This window comes from Mytilus trossulus, chromosome 2 (genome assembly GCF_036588685.1).
Source record: "Mytilus trossulus isolate FHL-02 chromosome 2, PNRI_Mtr1.1.1.hap1, whole genome shotgun sequence".
In the NCBI taxonomy this organism is placed as follows: Eukaryota; Metazoa; Mollusca; class Bivalvia; order Mytilida; family Mytilidae; genus Mytilus; species Mytilus trossulus.
Window position 1 is genome coordinate 21,316,227 of NC_086374.1, and position 5,907 is coordinate 21,322,133.

Sequence of the window (5,907 nt, forward strand, 5' to 3'; positions counted from 1 at the left end):
CATGAAACTTCTCCGGTAACACAATACTAGACCCCTTACAGAAACAAACCAACAAACAAACAAACAAAACAAACAAACAAACAAACAAACAAAACAAACAATACCCCCCCCCCCTAATCAATCTATGTTTCAAAGGGGGAAAGACCGTTTACAATTGCTTTTTGAAAGCAATTGATTTATATTTATTATTATTATTCTTTCCGCCAAACTTTAACGAAATTTCCCAAAAAAAGTACGCGACATATTGAAATGATATTAGGTATTTAGTATCGGTTGACCAAAAGCTATCTTGTGGTGAGGGCACGACCCCGTAACATTTCTTTTATAGGAGTTATCTCCCCTTACACCAAAAACCTTGTTATCATTCTAACTCCATAACCATAATAGGTAGAAAAAAAACAAAGGGTGGAATTTGTTCAGGAACAGACCCTTGTGCTTCGTTACATTTGAATCGAAAAGATTCAACGACTCATTGGTAGGGTTATGCCCCTTTGAAAATTAACAAATTTCGGTTGGCCACTTAAACTCAGAAACTGTAAATTGTAGCCATCTAGGATTATCACCAATGATCATTAATTGACATGGACATGAAAATTGACCTAAGGTCAAAGGTCAAGGTCATGACCTAGATTTTGATCTTAGCTTGTTATCGGATTTCCAAACTAACCGTAAAAGATGGCTGATAATATGTAACGGAGGAAATGTGTGTCTTGTTGAGATCTACATTTGTTACGTTGGGTTTAAAATCATTGGACCAACTGTTATGGAACTAGGGCACCAAAACTGTTTTTTGGGTCCGAAATGATGATTGTTTGCTTATAACCCAAAAGTGGTTAGAGATAGAAAGAAACTTTGAATTGCAATAATGATCAGCATAATAAGATCAACAAAGTAAGGTCAAGGTCAGAGGTCAAGTCCCTAGCAACGACATGAAACACCTTAGCAACCATATATTTTTGAACTTAGAAGGCTATGGATAATATAAATATGAAATTTTTAATACTGGAAATGACATTTTTGTCCCTAGCAACGACATATAAGTCCTTAACAATCACTTATTTTTTTAACTTTAAATACTATGAATAGTACATATGACATTTTTAATACTAACAGTAATATTTTTAACCTTATGAATGATTTTTGTCCTTAGCAACCACTTGTTATGAACATAAAAGTCCTTAGAAACCATACATTTTTTACCTAAGAAGGCAATTAATAAAAGAAAAAAGGAAAGACCTATCAATTGTTCATGAACAATTGACTTTTAATTTGTACTGTCCATTTCTTTTTGTCTTGTATACTTATTCAGTGGTTGTTTGTTTATGTGTTACTTATTTGTTTTTCGTTCATTTTTTGTACATAAATAAGCCGTTAGTTTTCCGAAGTCGTTTTCCATTGTTATTTTGGGACATTTTAAAGATGACTATGCGGTATGGGCTTTATTCATTGTTGACGACCGTACGGTGACCTATAGTTGGTAATTTCTGTGTCAGTTTTGGTCTCTTGTGGAAAGTTGTCTCTGGCAATCATCTACCACATCTTCTTTTTTATGTGTAGTGTACACGTTTTGTTTTTGTCTCTGATATAGTCACCTTAAAAGGGTTACTTGATAGAATCTTAATTGTCAAAATGACTGGTTTTGTGCTTATTTTCACTTCAAATACCATATATGAACAAATAGGACAGCAATAAACAACCAATGCAATGCATATGCAATGTATTTAATAAATTTGGCCAAGCAATTCTACAGGAAAGCTCCAAGTGATTTACAGGAAGGCTCCGAGTGATATTACAGTCAACTTGCGAGCGATTGTACAGTCAATAAAAATATCCGACATGGAGAAAATGAATATATTTGGATTTCTACTGGGACAATGGCTTTGAAACTTTCAGACAGGTAAGACTATAGATCAGAAAAGGTACATGTGAAAATCCAGGTAGCCAACAATGATTTTTCGATGTTTATTTGACATTTTTGATCGCTGTTGTTTGACAATTTTGATGTTTTACACGGAGCTCCACCATTCTAAGGAAAACGTTTTGATGCATATGTCTTTCTTATTATTTTATTGGTTCATATTTACATAAAGAATGTTTTAGCTATCAAAACTTGAAGCAGAAATGTTATATAGGAACATAAGAGTTCGTCAAAGTTTCCATCAAGCAACTTGTTATTTTTCGAATGTCGGAGCACCGCTTGACAGTCTCCCAAATGACCAAAATATTAGAAAACCGTAGAGTTCCGTTCCCACACTGTCCACCGAGTCAACTGTGCCCCTTTAATAGCAGATTTATTTCTATATTGCTATGAATCTCAGTTTATGACCAAACTCAGTAAAGACCCATCATTGTTATATTTGGTTGATACATTCAAAAATACCTACCCTTATCTTGATGATATTTTTCGTTGAATCATCCAGAGTTCTCTAAATATACTTCAGAAATTTACCCAAAAGAACTTACTTTAACTAAATCTAACATAAACAGCAGCAGTTGTCCTTTTCTAGATTTAGACATTTCAATTTCAAATGAGAAACTTCACACTAAAATTTACGACAAAAGAGACGATTTTTCATTTCCTATTGTAAATTTTCCTATTTTAGACGGCGATGTGCCTTTGGCTCCATCATACGGTGTTTATATATCGCAACTCGTTCGGTTTGCCCGTGTGTGTTCTGGTGTCATAGATTTTAAGGAACGTAATCAATGCATCAATGGTAAATTATTGTGTCAGGGATTTCGATACCATAAATAACTTAAAACTTTTACTAAATTCTTTCATAGATACAAAGATTTGATTGATTAGTAAATTTGGCTATACCTGTAGAAAGCTTATTAAAAATGGTATTTCACATCCTAAAGGTAATATTGTACTTAAAGCGAGGAAATCACTATGTGATCCTTGTAAACTCATCGAACCTTTAAACAAACTTATAAGTAAGGGTTATCGTACTCATCGAACCTTTAAACAAACTTATAAGTAAGGGTTATCGTACCAATATTGTAATTAGATCTCTGAATATAGTTCACATTGGCACTAATATTGATTTTGTCATTAGCAAATTAAAACATAACTAAATATCATTATCTTTTGAGGCGAGAATCCCTGGGATGTGTTTTAGTTGATTTTAGTCTCTGATGCCTGATCTTTTATTATTAATTGGTTTTGGCTTTTAACTAGATGTCAGTAACAGCGAGTACTCTCAAATCGTATGTTCTTGTTAATTCGACCTGTTGATACTGTTTATAATGCTTTTTTGTTATTTTTTATTTATATGGATCTTGTCTGTACACCAGCTTTGATTATTTGTAATATCTTCAATTTTTCACTTATTCTAATACATTTGTATAAACTTCAAGATTATAATTATTTTTTTTTAAAACCGGTTTTTTTCTAAAGTGACTATTGATGAATATTTGCGAAGGGTTAAATATTTCTCAGTGGTGTCCTGCCATGGTTTTGTTTGAATTTGTTTGTTAGCTTTTTGGTCATGAATGTTTGTCTCTAATATTTAATTAACTGTGCATTTGTATTCAGATATCGCAGATCAAATCTATTCGTTCATTGTGTAATCCATACGTTTTTTGATTGAGTTAAGTCTGCCAATTGATATTTTATCGTGTGTCTTTCCATGTTGTGATGTTATGCTATTGTTTCAGAAAAAGGGAGAAGGTTTGGATCCATTAAAACGTTTAATCCCGCTGCAAATGTTTGCACCTGTCCTAAGTCAGGAATCTGATCTATGTTCCTGATCTGATGTACAGTAGTTGTCGTTTGTTTAGAATCATATTCAAAACAGTGATTGACGACCTAAATTATCCTATTGACTGGGACAGATTAGGTGAACGTTTGTCTGTAACGACCATTGCTCACTTCTAACTTTTTATAGAATTTAAACTGTGGGGTCACCAAAGGTCTTAACGCCTTTAATAATAAAATAATTCGAAAAATTATTCAGGAATAACCTTTATGTTTTGATTTATATTATAAATATAAATCAACACATCGTATTATTCCGGATTCGTTTTTCGAATTGCTTTATTTAGGTGTTGAGAACCTTTGGTGACCCCACAGATTCAGTGTCTTTAACAAGTACATAGTGAGCAGTGATTATTACCGACAAACATTCACCTAATCTGTCCCAGTCAATGGGATCACATGTGTATATATGTTTCTGATGCTTCCAAACAGACATTTCTTCCCCGAGCTATAGAATTTAAATACAACTGTGAAACACCAGCTTGGATTTATTCCAGATATACATAGAATTTTGCTCAATTATAGATTGTCAGACTTTGATACTTACCCGAGTACAGATCATTTCCCAACTTACTTTCAATAGAAGAAGAAAGTTAAAGTTGCCGTCCAAGAAACCGAGGAATTGATGTGGCGTTGTAGGACACAAATAGACAAAGATTTTAAATTCTTCAGTCTTATACATACACTTTCCAAAGGTCTTCATCTTGTTTTGACTTTTAGCCGAAAACATCCATTACTTATAGAACAGTACCGTTTTATTGTCAATCTATGTACCTTAACCCGTCCATATGAAGAACCTAATTTTTTCTGTGTGACAAGTGCTGAAGGTTTATCGGTGATTATACTGATATAACTATTCACATCGTACTCTCTTGTGAAAATTTCCAGTCAAAAGGGACAAGTTTTGGTGTGATTTAATAGAAATGGGTCCAATCGAATTCAGTGCCTATCTACATATTTTAACTGACGAAGACTTTTTAGCATGCATCTTATCATGTCATACAGACTTCGATCTAAACGAAGATGAACAGACTATGTTTCCAAAGGCCTGAATCAATATATACTGAATGTGTGCGACTTGAATTAGATAAAAAGAACAATTTCTACTTATTAGACAATTAGTTGTGTTAAGGATTCTACTGTGTGAACATTGTTACTTTCTTAGGCTGATAAACATTTAATTTTATTCTCTTGTTACCCATTCTTCACATTTATATAATTGTGTATAATTTTGATATATGGTATGCAGATATACTGTCCTATCTTTCAACTTTACTTCAACTATCGATCTAACTATAAATGCTGTTCATTATTGGTGGAAATAAAGATATATATATATAAGCAACTAGTGTACTAAGTTTCAAGTTGATTGGACTTCTGCTTCATCAAAAACTACCTTGACCAAACACTTTAACCTGAAGTGGGGCGAACAGATGATGGATGAACGGATGGACAAACAGAGGCACAGACCAGAAAACATAATGCCCCTATACTTTCGTAGGTGGGGCATAAAAAAGAAGATTTAAAGGCCATGACATGATAAATATGAAACAATTCAAACTAGAACAACTAGCAGCCTAATTTATGCAATACGATTAATGATTAACAAATAATACAGACTTATACAAAGCATCACCACTGAATTACAGGCTCTTGACTTGTGACAAACAAAGAATGTATTGATTACCTAGGAAGAAAATATAGAATCCTTTCAACTTTTAGTGACTGATGTGAAATTCATAAGCTTTTCCTGTTTTTCAATACAGTATGAAAATCCAATACTCGTAGGCGTGCTTTAGCTGGCCCCTTAACAAAAATGTGTACTAGTTCATTGATAAAATATGTCATACTTAACTACGAAATATATAAATAAACTAAAATTAAGAATCACACAAGACTATCTAGGAACAGACGAAAAAATACACTGGGGTTAAACATGTTTTGTTTTTTTTAGATCTGAATCCTCCCCTCAGTGATACTAAGTCACCTGAAGCATGCTGATTGATAGCAGTAGGTGCAATTGTTTAAAAAGCTTGAGTTAGAATTAAAATTAAACCCCCAAATTGTTTGTAATTGGTTTATGCATGTAAAGTATTTGATTTTTCACTTGTATACTTAAATAATAAGCATAACACAAAGATCATGAG